General features: G+C 47.8%; 1 long non-coding RNA gene across 1 annotated transcript in view; it reads left to right on the top strand.

Moving 5' to 3' along the window:
* LOC126997482 (uncharacterized) overlaps positions 1-8,854 on the top strand; it is a 13,952-nt gene extending 5,098 nt beyond the window's left edge. Inside the window, exons 2-3 of the long non-coding RNA XR_007752148.1 lie at positions 5,110-5,172; positions 6,995-8,854. This is a non-coding gene — a long non-coding RNA (uncharacterized LOC126997482). The remainder of the gene's footprint in view (positions 1-5,109; positions 5,173-6,994) is intronic.
* Positions 8,855-17,632: the final 8,778 nt, after the last annotated feature.

Below are 17,632 nucleotides of genomic sequence, written 5' to 3'. Positions count from 1 at the left end.
TACTGTTTGTAACACTGAACAGCTGCACTGCAATAATAAAAATAAAACTCTTGTCGCAAGAAAAGCTTTACAAGACGAGCCAAATTTAGGACCACGCCAAGCAATGCACAAACACTTGAACTTTGTGTCGCATCACGAAAAGCCTTTGAATTCTTTTCTTTATTCTCTCCGGAAGAAGGAAGAGAGAGGGTCCAAGGACCTCGCCAGGACGAGGGTCACTAAGCCAGGTCCTACAGCAGCGGCCAGGACTGTTGGGGTCGGGAGGGGAAGGCTCGGAGTACCTCTGAAGAGCCACTTGATGCTTGAGGAGTCGAGAGCCTCGGACCCCCATTGAAGGGACACAGGTGGCGGCCCAGGCGACCACCTCTCCTTTTTTTGTGAGTTGGGAGTCGCCTTCACCACTGTTGCCACCACCGCGCCGCCGACACGACCCGGGATGCCCGACGACACCCTTACCAAGAAGCTGAGGTAGGAAAGGCCGGAGGTGTCATCGCAACTCCGTTTCTGGCCCAGTACCAGAGCTGTGTAGGCGGAAACTTAGCAAAGGTGGTGACTCAAGCTGAACCAACCACGTGGGCCTCTCAGACTGCGCGGCTCAACCTTGCCATGGCCTACAGCCCCTCAGCGCGTTGCCCTGCACTTATGCCCATTACGCGGCCCTCCCCCCCTGTCTCTTAACTTCCCCGACACTCAGGGGTGAGACTCGCAGCCAACTCACGCGGCTCCTGTCGACCCCTCCGTGTTATTCTTAAACGTAAATGGTGCACGTATTGGCAATGCTTCAGTAAAAAAATATATATGCACACAAATGGATCAATAGACATAGATAGAGAGACATGCAGATAGATAGTTAGATAGATAGATGAATAAATAAATAAAATACAGATAGATTCAATATTGCCTTTAATATTTATTTTCTTAGCTATTTTACATGTTTAAATTACATCAGTCAAGATATAAGCAATTAAAGTTGAGACAGGTAGGGTGGGCAGGCAGGGAGGGTGGGCAGGCAGGCAGGCAGGCAGTGGGCGCGGCGCGGATCCCGTCAGGCACACAAAGGCGGAACATTTTTTGGAAGTTTGTGTTGTGGCTTCCCACGACTCCTGACGCTGGAGAGTCGTCGGGGCGATGGCTGCGGAGGGGGAGGCGGCTCGGGACAAAAGACGGACGAGGGAAGGAAGTGGAGGAGGGTAGAGAAGTAAAGAAAAAGGTCTAGAGGCTGGTGCGCTGCGGGGGGAAGAAGTAAGAAAATTTCAAAATCAAATGGAAGCTGAATGGACGGACGACTCGGGGAGAGAAGAAGGGAAAAAATAGTTAATAAAAAAAGTAGAGGAGTGAAAGGTGAATCAAAACAGAAGAAAAATAGTTGATGGAAAAAGAAGTGGTCAAAGAAAAATAAGAAGCAGAGAGGAGAAAGGGAAATGGAAAATGAAAGAAAAATAAGAAATAGAGAAGGGAAAGGCTAAAGAATTTTTTTTCTCTCTCTCTCTCTCTCTCTCTCTCTCTCTCTCTCTCTCTCTCTCATCACTCACCTGTCATCTCATGCTTTCAGTCCTCTTTGACGGGCCACATCAATCCCTTGAAGACCTGCAATTTCATTATTCACTTTGTCTTCATTTTTGGCGGACAGTTTTGCCTTGAGCAGTCCGTAGGCAAGACTTTGAAGGACCTACTGCACCCCGCGAGTGTCTGGCTGAAGGGACGTGTAAGCCTCTGGGCAGTTGTCAGAGCAGGATGGTGGAAGGCGAGCGAGATATTATAGGCAAGAGAAATGAGCAACAGTCTATCGGAAGGCATAAGATAGTTGTGTTTGATGAAAGAAGTTCAGTGAAGTCCGTACGGTTTGGGTTAAGTCATATTTCGTAAATGCGTTGTCTTATTTTAAGTTAATGTGTGAAATTCATGGTTTTTGTCGACGGCTCTCGTTATTATGATAGCTTTTACCCTTTTAAGATTTAGTGAACAACGTCTCAGTACATCGAGTTTTATATCGACTTAGTTGTATCTATAGTGCAGAAAGTAACAACACAATTCCTACAGAATAAATAAATTTAATTTGCCAATATAATAGCGATGAATTAAGTTGAATGTTAGCATAAGCGGTGTGTGTGTGTGTGTGTGTGTGTGTGTGTGTGTGTGTGTGTGTGCACGCGCGCTCACGCACACCCTGCCCCTCAAGTTGGCAACACCGCAGCACCATAGTCCGGGTTAATATGAAGCCGATTGTGGCGACCACTTCAGTTTGATTTTGTTCCCAGCCTTGTTTTGTCCGCCGCGACCCGTTCCCATCCTTCCTTCCAGCCCCGGCCCCTCTCTGCCCCTTCCCCCCACCCTCCGCCACAGATCAGCCGTGAAACAATCGTGCTCAGACTTGGTCTTGACAACAATTACTCTCAGACGGAGCGCAGCTTGGAGGGCCGCCGCTGCTCCCGGTGGTGGAGCCGCATTCTCCCTCCCTCTCTCCTCTCCTTCCTCCTTCCCTCCCCTTCACTGTGGCGTAAAGAATAACAAGGTTTTCCTGCTCCTCAAGTGAGCTCACAGTGCAAAGTTAATGCTTTAAGTATACATTCTTGCTCCCCTTGGCCAAGAAAGATTTCAGTATGGGACCGAGTGCCAGGTGTAACGCTGCCGGTGGCCAGGCAGGAAGTGTGAGGCTGAGGCTGCCTGGCGACGGCTGGCGCTGCGGACATGTGGTGGGGGAGGCGAGTCATGTGTTTCTCATGGCAACAACTTTAATTTATTTTCAGAGAGATATACTTGGTTCATCCATTATATGATCGTAGTGGGGAACCATAGTACTACACTTATTTAATTTTATAAGATTACAAGTAATAGGACTTTATAAGAGTAATTATCATGTGCCAATCCCATGTTATCACTTCTTTCATTTCGGGTGCCAGAAACGTATAAATTTAATTCAACCAAGTCAAGTGTTTGGACGGTTCTTGCAAGACGCGGTACAGGAAGCAACATCTCTCCACAAAATAAACGATGAAAATAAAGCGGCTTAAGAAAAGAGGCGCCGACGCACACACGAGCCGAGTGTTACTTGATGCCCTTCAGTCACCTTACGTGAGCCTCGTCGAAGACTGCGATGGTGTCTTGTTTACCTTTGTCTCCAGTTTGGATTTTTATCATCTTTTTCGTATTTTCCTTGCTCCTACTTTTGTATCTTTCTATGTCTTCTCAAAATTCAGTGCCCATGACTCCTTAAAGTGTTGTCTTCCTGTTTTTCTTTGTTTTTGTTTTCATTTTTCCTCCATTTTCCGTTTTTCTACACCCTTCCCTCCTTCTCGAAGCCAACTTAAGCTGCGTTAGAGGCGAGGACACCTGACAAGAGTATCGGCCACGGACGTTTAGTGGGCGAAGCAACTCCTTTCCATAACCTTAACTCTATAAACTGTTCCGGAAAGCCTAGTTGAGAAATATTATCCTTCATCCGCTCCGCCTACATCCTCCAATTATGTTTCTTTCTGTAACATCTCTGTCTGTGGATGTGCAATCAATCAATCATCATAGTTTTCATGATTCACTTTCCTGTCGCTTTCCTCCTTTTTTCACACTTTCTTGCTTGCCACTTTTCAACTCAGTATCAATATCCATACAGGTCCAATTCTCTCCACGCCTTACAAAATCACACTTTCCCACATTCCTGGCTTTCCCTCCTACATGTCTAACCCCCTTCCTCGTAATACCCTTCCCCTCACCCCCTGTCCTCCTATCCCTCCCTAAATGCCTAATGTTTCAGCGTCTTGATCTGTGGCCGATTCTTTTGTCCGCCTCCGTCCGGCCATGAATTGAGAACCGTTGAAAGTTGTTACATGGTGGAGGGCGGTGGAGGGGGCTTCAGGGCCACTTCAGAGGGCCTCGGGGGGGCTTGAGACGAGGGCTCCACTCTCTCTCGGGTCGCTCTTTATTTGCATACCTCGACGCCACTGTGACTGAGACAGAGAAAGAGGGAGAGAGAGAGAGAGAGAGAAAGAGAGAAAGAGTGTGTTTGTTGTTTCTGTTGTTGCTATTCCTCTGTTTGTGTATGGGGGGAAAAGGGGGGGGGGGTCCTGTGTGTGTGTGTGTGTGTGTGTGTGTGTGTGTGTGTGTGTGTGTGTGTGTGTGTTCCAGTGGCTATCACGGCTCCGGGAGAGGCGGTAACGGTCGCCTCATTAGACACAAACAAAGGGGACGGACGGGCGAGCAGGCGGGGGAAGTTAGCTGCCTCTCGTCGATGCTTGGGAGGGGGTGAGAGAGAGAGAGAGAGAGAGAGAGAGAGAGAGAGAGAGAGAGAGAGAGAGAGAGAGAGAAAAAAAAAATAATAGTAACTAATGATGATGATGATGATGATGATAATAATGATAATGATAATAAGGATAATGATATGAGAGGGATGCCTACCACAATGATCGCCTTCCTTTATTTGTAGCCTTCAAAAAAATAACTGATGCTTGTAATTTACGTTTTTCTCCCATTGTTGTGGTAGTGACTCGTGTTGGTGAGGATTAAGCTCTTCTGTGGTGACTCAGTTCAGTGAAGGTAAAACACTCACTGCACATACGGAAAACTCTTGTCCATTGTATTTTCTGTTTTCGGTCTCCACAGGCATGATCTGGGTCCTCCTAATATTGATTCTCTGACTAAGTTGCAGAGATTTGTTAACATATATATTTATCTATAGGAACTTCAGCCGGAAAAGTTTCGTTACACTGATACCAAGCACCACACCATCGCAGATAATATCATTCATTTCCAGCAGACAATTTTGATAATATAACTATAGTTCTTCTGGGATAATACTGCTCGAATTTTCTGCGTGTGATATTTGAGCAAAGAAAAAAATAAGTAGTTATCCGTAGAGTGTTGTGGTAATCTGACAGCGCCAAGTCATTACCGATGTTTTGACAGTTGTTCAATCATCAGTATGTTGTTGTTTTTTCATACTGTTTATTTGTGATTTTTACGATACTGTTATTTTATCTTGCATCGAATAATTTTGATGTATTCGGTCATGTAAAAATATACTCATTCATTTTCATATTTATTTGTTTTACAACTATCAATTTATGTTTCAATTCGTTTGTTTTGTTGCGTACTTATTCAACGCTATTCATTTTATAGGCAGAGAGGTGTTCGACTGTGTTCCTATCAGCACTCTCCTTATCAAGACCGCCTCTGCATTTGGTGAGTGATAACATACCATTCAGTTTGTAGGTTTTGTTTGTCTTGTTTTTTTCAATTGCTGTGTGCTGAAAAAATAATCCAACTTAGCCGTGAGCAAGACAACACCATGGGCTTGGCAGGGGACCGACACACACCGCTGCCTGTCAAAATATAGCTTTGATGTCACATTCCCTTAATCAAACAGTAATGCTTCCAAAAAGAGGTTAACTTAGCCGTGACCAAGACAACAGCGGGGCGTGGCAGGGGACCCACAAACACACATGCACCGACGTCTCATTCCCAGGAAAATTAGTGTCCGTTCCCACCTGACTCCTGTGAGAGAGGCGAGGCCGCGGCGCTCCCGGGAGATTCATTAATTGGCTTTGTTACTTGCGCTTGACGGAGCAGCCGAGCGTGTACTGCGTGTTTGTGGCTGGTGTGTGGGGGGGGGGGCGGGGGGAGGGGCGAGGCTGGGGAGGGACAGGTGTGGGTGGAGGAGTTAGAGAGAGAGGGGAAGTAAGGTTGAGGGGAAGTAACTGCGGTGAGGAAGGTGGAGAGGGGTAAAAACTAAAAGTTTGTAAAGGTAAAAGTATTGGTGTTTATTGTAATAGTGATGATTGGTATAGTAGAAGTAGTAGTAGTAGTAGTAATAGTAATAGTAATAATAGTAGTAGTAGTAGCAGCAGTAGTAGTAATAGTAATAGTAATAATACTAGTAGTAGTAGTAATAGTAGTAGTAGTAGTAGTAGTAGTAGTAGTAGTAGTAGTAGTAGTAGTAGCGATGGAGCAGCTGTTTATCCTTCATGGACAGTCTGTCAAACATCTGGTGGACATGTACTATACCTGCTGGCCTCAAGACATCCTCACAGAACTGATGCCTGTCCCATGGGAGGCTGTAGAATCATTGACACATAATACAGGAAAAGAGAGAGAAATGATGTAAAATATGCAGTCGATGAACAAGACTGAAGGTTAGCTGAGGGGTATAAGAAAGGCGGTGGTGGTGGTGGTGGTGTTCGGGGAAGTTGAAAGAAAGGGGTTTGTATTTAAATAGAGAGTGACAGATGGCGATCAGAGGGTCAGGGACATATGGGGAGACGGCGAGGAGGTGAAGGAAAGAAAATGCATTCCTGGCGTAGTAAGGGAAGAAACTCAAGCGAGGCGAGGGTGGGTTATCGCCAAGATGGAGGGGAGGTGAAGGGGAAGTGGAGGGGAAGTGGCAAAAGGGTATAATAGAAAGGAGTGTTAAGTGAGGTTTGATGAAGTCTTGAGTAGAGGGGAATGGAGAAAAGAGAAAGGGAGAGTAAGAAAGGGTAGGTATAGCAGGTGATGAAGAGAGAGAGAGAGAGAGAGAGAGAGAGAGAGAGAGAGAGAGAGAGAGAGAGAGAGAGAGAGAGAGAGAGAGAGAGAGAGAGAGAGAGAGAGAGAGAGAGAGAGAGAGAGAGAATTACTAATTTAATTTACAATCTCTTCATTATCATCATTAACATCAGCAACATCATCGGTATCTATATTATCATTACCATATTTATACTCAAACTTTTATTATATTTTCCCATTTTCAGCTTATAATACACTGAACCCCCTTTCGACTCTCCTCCACAAAAGTAGCAAAAGATATACAGATAATCAGAAAACCAAACAAACCATATTTATTCACATTCCACTATATTTTTTTACACACACACATCACACCACACCACACACACCACAACACAGCACAACACAACACAACACAACACAACACACACCACACAACACACACCTGTACACTGCCGGCCGCCTCTTCAGCTCGGCAGGTCCCACACACGAGAACCTTTGCCTTTTTTACGGAATTTCCCAGCTAATGAGGACCTGTTACGGGACTCTCCGCGTCGTGAATGGGGAGTGTTTGGGAGCGCCGCCACCGCCCCCCCTTTTCCCTGAGGCTCTGTGGTCCTACTCGAGCTGAGGATCTCTCGTCCCCCTTGTCCCGGCCACTCCCACGCGGCTCACCTGGCGGGCTGGAGGGCGGGAAGGAAGGCTCCGCAGGGAAGAGTTAATGCGGCGGAGAGAAGGGTGCTCCTCCCGCCTCCAGGGACAAGAACAGTCCACAAAGAAAGGCCGTAATTGATTGCCATCGAGACGGCGATGGTGGTGCCCCGTTGTGCAACTCACGGTGAAGTGCTGGGCCTTATGACTGCCTGTGTGTTGTGCATATTATATGATATTAATTATTTCAATGAGCTGACTGTGTAAAACAAATGATTGTGGCTAAATGTATTGCCAAAACCGTTTTTCAAATACGGCATGAAGTAAAGTTTTGAAAACAGCAACTACGCAATGTGCAAAAAGTCTCAGCACGAGAGGAGTTAAAATTTTAATATCATTAGTGAAGTTTGAGATAGCAATTCCGGTTGACATAAAAAAATCCTCATTCATTTCTCCTAAGAACAATTGTTTTCATATGGTTTATTAAGCTTCGCAATGCTCATGACTGTTGGATGCGCTTTAAGGTATTATCAAATGAACATCAGAATCGAATTAGTGACTCACGGTAGTTGTACGGAGGATAAAATTTAATCGACTTTCAGATTAATGTCCTGTTTTACACACATGTCGCACAGCCAAGGCGGCGGCTGGGACGTTCGTGGCGGCGGGCTGATCGCGTCACCCCGAGGACTCGCGGTCAAAATGTGTTGGAAATACTTTGGAATAAACACTTAATCGGGAGAGACCATTTGCATATTATTTGAGCGCATTCCTTCCTCTCCCCAGCCTTTCCCTCTAACCTCCCCCCTCATCCCTACAGCACGGCGCCCCCCACTGCCTCCCGCCCTCTGCTCCCTGCCCCTTCATCCTCCAGTCCCTTTCCGTAATGGACGACACAAAAGGCTGCATACCACTTGCTTATCCGTCCCAGCGCGCCTCAAAGCCACTGCAAGTTCACTCTGATCGTCATTTGAAGTTAATGTTCGCCTTTTAGCCACAGCTCTTTATCGCGCTGGTCTCCCGGGGCGCCATTGTGAGGGAGAGCCGAGGGAAGAGTGAGGGTGGGAAGATGAGGAGAAGGAGCAATGAGTGGAGGTGGTTAGTGAGGGAAGGCGGGAGAAGAAGGATTGGGTGGATGAGAAAAGGAGGGGAAATGAGCCACCGTGGAAGCGACATGTGGATTGGTATAACGATCTTGTATAGGTTCGGGTTTCCCCATACAGCTTTTTGGATGTACGCAGAAGTGTTACAGAGACAAAGAGGATAAAACAGGTGACGTACTTCATAACACTTCTTATATGAAACACTCCATTCCACACGAGGTTTAGTATCAATGCAGGATTTTTTTTTTCAGTGCTGCAGTTAGGCTTTAAGCACCCACACGAGCATGCACAGCAAAGCCCGGTTGTAAAGCATCCTTAATTGCCTTTAGTGATCTCTCCGTTATTAGAAAAGATCGATTTCCTGTACGTCATTCTGATCATTGATTTTTGGCGTCCATCATCACCGCAGCTCGAAATGACGGAATACAAGTAAGAAATTTTACGACCCGGTCAGAAATTTTATTCATGACACTCACATAATTGCTCCGAGCGATCTTGGGTTGCCTGCCTTATGATCTTAATTAAGAAGTTGTTATGAAGTGGTCCCCATTTTGAGGAAAATAGTAAGCCCAACAATTATAGCCAAAATAAGTCAGTGGCATCACCTGCAGATCATGAAAACATCGTAACTACCCTCAAGAACGAACCTAAATCACTCATCGATTATCTTTCAACTGTACTTTTTTTTTTTTTTACAACAAAGGAGGCAGCTCAAGGGCACAAAAAAAAGAAACAATAATAAACGAAAAAGCCCGCTACTCACTGCTCCCCAAAAAAGAATCAAAAGAGATGGCCGAAAGAAAGGTCAATTTCGGGAGGAGAGGTGTCCTGATACCCTCCTCTTGAAAGAGTTCAAGTCGTAGGCAGGAGGAAATACAGATGAAGGAAGATTGTTCCAGAGTTTACCAGCGTGAGGGATGAAAGAGTGAAGATGCTGGTTAACTCTTGCATAAGGGGTTTGGACAGTATAGGGATGAGCATGAGTAGAAAGTCGTGTGCAGCGGGGCCGCGGGAGGGGGGGAGGCATGCAGTTAGCAAGTTCAGAAGAGCAGTCAGCGTGGAAATATCGATAGAAGATAGAAAGAGAGGCAACATCGCGGCGGAATTTAAGAGGTAGAAGACTAGCAATAGGAGGAGGAGAGCTGATGAGACGAAGAGCCTTAGACTCCACTCTGTCCAGAAAAGCTGTGTGAGTGGAGCCCCCCCACACGTGAGATGCATACTCCATACGTGGGCGGACAAGGCCCCTGTATATGGATAGCAACTGCACGGGGGAGAACTGGCGGAGACGACACAGAACGCCCAACCTCGAGGAAGCTGATTTAGCGAGAGAGAAGATGTGAAGTTTCCAGTTGAGATTTTGAGTTAAGGATAGACAGAGGATGTTTAGTGTTGAAGATGGTGACAGCTGAGTGTTGTCGAAGAAAAGAGGATAGATGTTTGGAAGATTATGTCGAGTTGATAGGTGGAGAAATTGAGTTTTTGAGGCATTGAAGGACACAAGGTTCCTTCTGCCCCAATCGGAAATGATAGCAAGGTCTGAGGTTAAGCGTTCTGCAGCTTCCAGTCTGCAGGGAAATGCTTCTCTATTTTTCTGAATTTGTGCAAACTTTTCACGGAGTAAATGGTTTGTCTTATATTGTTATACTTTTTTTCTTGAGTCACCAGTTTGTTATCCACGCATCACACTTCTTGGATATATCATCATTGTCATCCCCCCACCACCACCGTCGCCACCACTACCACAGTCCACCACAACCACCACCACTGCCACAACTACAACTGACAATCCCCCCCCAATAACTCCTCTCTTCCACCATCACTGCCTACCTCCAAACAACCACCAAAAGAACAACACGAAAACTTGCCTAATTAAGATCAGTATGATGTGAGAGTCTGAGGCCGCCGACATCTGCTGACCCTCCCCTTCCCTCCCTCTTCCTCTCCTTCCTCCCTCCCCCACCCACGCTAGACAAAAGGGGCTGACGGCAGTGCGGGGAGGGGAAGGGCGAGCAGTGAGGCGACGGGGGGAGAGAAGGGAGGAAACCATGGAGGAAACAGACTGAGAGAGACAGGATGGGGCAGCAAAGAGAGGAGGAAGGAAAGGGGAAAACAGGGTGAATGGTCTCGGGTAAAAGTGATGGAGGGAAGGAGATAAGGAAGCAAAGAACAATGGAGGATCAAGAGGGTGAACATAGATAAAGTAGAAGGAAGAGGAGAGGGAAGAAGAGTGTGAACAAAATGAGGAAGATAAGGGAAGTGAGAGGAAGGCAGTCGCGGCGGTCCCCAAAGTCTGTCTGTCTCCTCCCTCCTTCTCCTCCTCCTCCCCCAGCCATTGTTCTTTTCTCTTTATCTTCTCCTTTATTAAACTGAGAACGCCGGAGCCTGATTGTCGCGTCTCCTCCCGGTGGGTCTCTTGATTTACCGCCTCCAGGATGTGTTTGGTGTCGAGAGTGATGTGGCTGCGGCGTGGGAGGCGGTGTTTGTCAGTGGTGGTGGTATTGGTGTTTGTGGTGATATAATTAGGTGTTGGTGATTGCGAGAGTTGAAGTTAGGTGATGGAGCTAATGGTGGTGATGTGTTGTGGTGGTGAATGTGGTAGTAGGTAATAGATAGCGACAGTCATGGTGTGTGGTAGAGATGTGTGTGGTGGTGGTTGTGGACTTGTGATTTTTTCTTACATGTTTTCTTACATATTAGAGAGGGACAGGTTGATGTGCTGCAAAGAGAGAGAGAGAGAGAGAGAGAGAGAGAGAGAGAGAGAGAGAGAGAGAGAGAGAGAGAGAGAGAGAGAGAGAGAGAGAGAGAGAGAGAGAGAGAGAGAGAGAGAGAGAGAGAGAGAGAGAGAGAGAGAGAGAGAGAGAGAGAGAGAGAGAGAGAGAGAGAGAGAGAGAGAGTAGTAGTAGTAGTAGTAGCGGCAGTAATAGTAGGAGCATAACTATTTTTGTTGATAGTATAGGAGCACTTGTAAATAATAAAGTAGTAGTAGTAGTAGTAATAATAGTCAATAGTTACTTTGTCGATTGTGTACATATATTTACATTGGTCTGGTAATAATGGAGGTGATGACAACGCTCACTAGGTTGTATTGATTCCTTGTGCTGCTCAAGTGTGGTCATTAATGCGTGTTATCGACATGAACAATTAACAAGCACGGGAGGCAAGTTGAAAGAGTGTTATAAGATGTGTTTTTTTTTATATATGATGAGAGATAAAAAATCCTGTTCCTAAGCCTTCCTAACCCTAACCTCCACTTCCTGTACCGTAGGACAGTGCGGATGTTCGCATCATCAGGGAGGGGATGGAAGGGTAGCCCAATCTTCTTACGCCAGCATCCCAACGAAAGAAGATGAGATTTAGGAAGCGAGAAAAGGAAAAGACGAGTCTGAGCCCCAGGCCACGGAAACAATGCAAAGTGTGGGAGACAGAAAGCGAGCCGAGTGATTGCAAAAGTGAACAAGGCAGATGGACGGAGATACAATGCCACAGCAGGAGAGAGAGAGAGAGAGAGAGAGAGAGAGAGAGAGAGAGAGAGAGAGAGAGAGAGAGAGAGAGAGAGAGAGAGAGAGAGAGAGAGAGAGAGAGAGAGAGAGAGAGAGAAATTGAAATATGAATAAAATCAATGCACAAATGAAATGGAAACCCCCACACACACATACTCCCCCCGCTAAACACACACACACGCACACACATTCACCCACTGCCAAAAGAGCTACTCAGAAAAAGGAAAACATTGAAGATCAGATCACTACCAGTCCACATTCATCACCCACAATTTACATCTAACGCACCATCTGACACACACCCAAACAGTTAACAATCTTTAGTGTCAAACTGTGTCCATACCTTCCCTGTGTCCCCGTGTCCACTGCCCCCATGTCCTGTGTCCTACGAGTAGAGGAACGGAGAACCCCATCCTTAAGGCTCGTCCTGTTCATCCTCCGTCCCCTCCTCCCGCTTCCTGTCTCCCGTCCGTCAGCGAATATGACAGGCCGCTCCCTCACCGCTCTCCCCGCGCTGCCTCTTAATGGAAATCCAATAAATGGAGGGTTGATTTAATGGTGCGGTTACCCTCAATGAGCGGCCCGTCCCCGTGGCTGATCAGACGCACGGTTGATATCTTTATGGCCGGGGTTAATCGCTTTATTTGCCGGCTTTCTGTCACGCTGGCGCCATTGAGGTCAGACAAAGTGGGGGCCTTTGATTGCACCTCGTGATTGACAGGCGACCCAAAGCTGGCCAGGGACGTGTGAACATTGAGTTATTCTCGCCGAGCTGCGCACACACTCCCCCTCCCTCGCTACCCGGCCTCCTCCCGCACTCCCTCACTCCCTCACTCCTCCTCCATCACTCCCTACAGCCCCCCACCCTAACTCTTTATCCCTGTCTTCCACCAGCTCCCCCTCCCTCCTCTCTCGCTCCTCCCCACTGCCCTACACCCCAATTTTTTCCTCCAGTCTTCCTCCCTCACTCTCCACCGCCCCCCACCCTCACTTTTTTTTTCTCCCCATCTCACTAAACCCCCCACCGTCACTCTTTCCCCTCGTCTTCCTCCCTCACTCCCTAACTACCCTTCACCCTCACTCTTTCTCCTCGTCTTCCTCCCTTACTCCTCACGTTAACCTCCGTTCTTCATCCTTTCTCCCCGTTTTACTCCCTCACTCCCCATCGCCCTCCACCTTCCCTCCCTTTGTCCTCACTCCTATAACTCCCTTCACTCTCCACTGCCTTCCATCCTCACTCCCCTCCCCTCTCCACCATTATCTCGCCTTCTTCCCCTCTTTCTCTTTCTACTCCCTCCTAATCCTGTCAAAATTAAACTACTTCTATGAATATTACTACAACTATTTCTGCAACCACTATAACAACTGGTACTTTTTTCAAAACCGCTAGAACATCATTACTTTCTCTCATAGCATAGTAACAAGAATAGTAGATAATAGTAATAAGCAGAATTAAGAACAACAATAACAGCAAAAACAACAACGACTGCTATTACCATTACTACTATTATTACTAGAATTGTTACTACAACTATTACTACTACTATTACTACTACTACTATTACGTACCAGCAAGACACCTCTGCTACTGCCACACCTTCTGCTACTATTACTACTATTACTTCTACCCCCTCCACTTCAGTAGCAGCCAGGGGTGTGGAGTCGAATATAAGAAATCCCGACTCCAGCTCCGACTCAGACTCCACCCCCCTCCCCTCCCCTTCCCTCCCCTCCCCTCCCCTCCCCTCCACTCCACTCCACTCCACTCCATTCCCCTCCACTCCCCTCCCCTCCTCCTCCCTCTTTTCTACAGTTCTGTGGTAAGGAAATCACACCCAGCCATACCACACCCAGTCACACCACACCCAGTCACACCACACCCAGTCACACCATATCACACATGACACCCCACTACACATGACACCCCACTACACATCACACCCAGCTACACCACTCCACACTACAAACACCCCATCCAGCCATATAACTCTCCATATTACACCCAGCCACACCGCACCACATTGCACCCAGCCACACCATACATATTACAACAGCCCACACCATATCAAACATCACGCCCAATTAAACCATACACCACATTACACAACGCCACCCCTGATGTTTCTAGACTGCAGCGAGAAATCAGTACATTGTATCAGGTGTTTATGTAGTGCACAAAGTATCACACTGGTTGATACAATAAAAAAAAAATATTAAGAAAACTACCATAGTCGCCTTCATAATCTTGTGGTGGTGGTGGTGGTGATGGCCATTACCCTCACAACACCACGCCACAGTCCACCACAGTCACCTCCACAATGCCCGTGTGTTGGGCTGCCTCGGCCACCACATGCAGTCCGTCCACCACCTCACCGAAGACACGAGACCGCCCACCACCATCCGGACAGTCTCTGATGCGGATGCCAAGCAGGCCACACTCACCCCGGGTACGATCACTAAACTCCTGCCCAAACACAGTCCTCGCCCGGCCTGACTTCCGGTTCTCACTCTTATCAAGGCCAGGCAGCAGGACGGATGCCCCCTCACCATCATTACTCTCGAAGTCCCCGCCCTTCACAAACTCTCCCGCCTCCCCCTTGCTCCACACGTGTAACAATTTGGTGTTAACGTAGGAAGGGCCGCGCTGCCGCGTGCATAACAATAAAAACTGTCTGCCCCGCGGAGTGTCGGGGTTCAGACGGATTTGGACCCGCTGCGGCACGCTGCCCGACCAGAACAGGTCCAGGAACACCATGCAGGGGGAAGGGCGGCACAACCTCGCTCACCTGCAGGGTTACAGCGCCCAGTGGGGGGGGGGAGGGTCCTTCAGGGCGTGGAGGTACAGCTGGTCGGCTTCAAGGCTTATTCTTGCGTGTCGACGCTGACCTTCCGCGTGGTAGACAGAAAACATCGGGGCAGCCTCCAGCATGCGCCTGGCGGGCTGTGTCAGGCTGCGGAGGTCCTCGACCTTCATGCTCTCTGTCCATATAAAGTGCACTTTGTCCATGACTGTGGATTCTGGGTGTGACTGGGACCTGAGCTCCTCTGTAGCAATGGTATGGAGTGTTTCCAGAGCTGCCTGGACAGCCTGGGCAGTCTATAGGACTGCACTAGGTCCCCCTCTCACCTTCCTGACGGTGGTGATGGTGTTAGTATACATATTTAGCCTCATTTTGCACGTGAGGCTTAAATTTATATACACAAAAAGACCTTCAGTTGAGTGGCAGGTTTATTCAATCTCATGTTGACCCTAAACCAGGTATGAGTGTACAATCCCCTTTTTGCAGTGTGAAAGAATTTATGCTGTTTCATTTTGCACGTTAACATTACTACACACAAAAAGACCGTTAGTTGAGTGGCGACTCCTTCGACTCCGACTCCGACCCCACACCCCTGATAGCAGCACCCCCCACGCACTGCCACCACCACCACCGTCTCTGCCACAGGTCACCGCCGTCATCGTCTGAACCCATTTTCACTTCATCTGATTACCCTGGTGGCTCACTCTGTTCTTTTCCATTCCATTCCATCCATCTTTCATCGACTTCTTTTCTCATTTTTATTATTCCCTACCTCCTCCTCCTCCTCCTCCTCCTCCTCCTCCTCCTTTGAAGCGTCCCCACACCCTCTGTCTGCTATTCATGTGCACTTGTTTCCTGTCTGTATTCATTCCGTCCACCAGCCCTCCTCCTTTTCCTCTTCCTCCTTCTCCTCCTCCTCCTCCTCCTCCTCCTTCTCTTCCACCTCTCTTTCATCCCTGCTTTTTACCCTCCTCCTACTACTACTACTCCTCCCTCCCTCTTCTCCTCCATCTCTTCGTCTCTCCTCCCTGAATAGACTCAACCCTCACGGCCGTCTGTCATCGTCCCTGTGGCCCTTGACTCATCTGTCCTCGCCTCGCAGACTCACGCCTTCGAACTGACTCACGTACTCCCTCGTCGTTTCTCGGCTGATCTGCGGAAATGTTGATTCTCGAGGTTTCTGCATTAAGTCCAATTTCTTTCACTTCTGTCAGCCACCGTGAAGAACAATGTTATCTATCAATCTTAAGTTCGCACGCCGTGTTAAACAGTTTGAGGAGTGCCACTGTGTAGTATGAGTTTTAAGGACAAATATTAGTGACAGAGAGTAAAGGGGTGGTTGGTTGTTCTAGTGTCCCGTTGAAGCATGGTTGCCAGATTATCGTACTCAGAGCCGCGTATTTACCGGTTTCTGGCCCATAACTATTGCCAAGAAACACCAATAATTAACCATTTAAACGATAACCATATATGAAGGCAGTTATTTGGGTGATGAAAGCAGTTTTGGGGTCGGAAATCGGCAAACTTAGGAGGTAGAGTACGACAATCTGGCACCGTTGCGTTGAAGTTAAGTTTTGGGGCAGTGGTGAGTCGCCCATCTGTGCTGTCCGTCGTGGGTTGTCATTGTCTGTTTCCGCTCGTCTTCGTGTTCTAGTGAGGCGAGTTTTGTAGTTGTAAGTCACTCGATTGGTCTGTCTGTTTCTGGTCGTCTTCGTGTTCCTCTGAGGTTAAGTTTTGGGGTTGTGATAAGTTAACCCGGTAGCAGCGACGGGCCAAATTTGTGTTTTTACCGTGTACCAGCGACGGGCCAAATTTGTGGCTTTACCGTGTACCAGCGACGGGCCAAATTTGTGTTTTTACCGTGTACCAGCGACGGGCCAAATTTGTGGCTTTACCGTGTACCAGCGACGGGCCAAATTTGTGGATTTACCGTGTACCAGCGACGGGCCAAATTTGTGGCTTTACCGTGTACCACCGACGGGCCAAATTTGTGGCTTTACCGTGTACCAGCGACGGGCCAAATTTGTGGCTTTACCGTGTACCAGCGACGGGCCAAATTTGTGGCTTTACCGTGTACCAGCGACGGGCCAAATTTGTGGCTTTACCGTGTACCAGCGACAGGCCAAATTTGTGGCTTTACCGTGTACCAGCGACGGGCCAAATTTGTGGCCTTACCGTGTACCAGCGACGGGCCAAATTTGTGGCTTTACCGTGTACCAGCGACGGGCCAAATTTGTGCCATGATATAAACCCCCCAAAATAGATGATGCATAAACTGATCACAAATGCGTTGATATATATTATGAAATGGTTTGCACGAGTGATGATTTTTTCTTATTTTTCTCGCTTAGAGGGGCCTTTAAGAAACATGATCCCCGCAGCTACCGGTTTTTAAGAGGCGTATGTGAAACTCGACTCTCGATATGCAGACTGAGATGACAAATGCTGATCCTATAGACGACTTGACGTTATACAGGGCGTCTCCCAAGCTAATTTCTCTACCATTTATTTTCTTCTTCCTCCTGCTACTCCTCCTCCTTCTCCTCACCCCCCTCACCCCCACACACACCGGAACACAACCCACCCAGCATCCGCCTCTCAGCGCCAACGAGCAACCATCCATCAATGCTTTTCAATCCTTTACTTTTTAATTTTTTCGATCGGTTCTTCCCCGCCCACCCACCCAGCTTTCCCCCCCACCTCCCCCCCCCCCCCACACACACACACACTCCCCAACGAGATCTAAAAACCGAGCCAGCCGAACCCTTCACCTCTACACGTGCACTGCCCCCTCCCCTCCCCTTCGTCTTTCTATGCTCCCCTACCCTTCCCCTCCCTCCCTCCCTCCTCCGCCACACAACCCACCTGGCCACATTGAAAGCCTGTTGAGCCGATTTTTTTCGCTCCCTCATTATTGACTCAGGTGTTTATTTGATCATCTGTGCAGCATGTACCTTGACGTGATGGCTTCTGGAACTACTCAGGCCGCACACAACACAGGGAGGGAAAGGGAGGGAAGGGACGAAGTTGACCTGCATACACGAAGAGACTGAGGGACATATTTTTAAACGTATCTTCTCCTTAATTTTAAAAGCCTCCCGTG

The sequence above is a fragment of the Eriocheir sinensis genome, chromosome 12 (genome assembly GCF_024679095.1).
Source record: "Eriocheir sinensis breed Jianghai 21 chromosome 12, ASM2467909v1, whole genome shotgun sequence".
Taxonomy (NCBI): Eukaryota; Metazoa; Arthropoda; class Malacostraca; order Decapoda; family Varunidae; genus Eriocheir; species Eriocheir sinensis.
The sequence above is the reverse complement of the archived record's forward strand: the minus strand, read 5'-3'. Positions and strand labels throughout refer to the sequence as shown.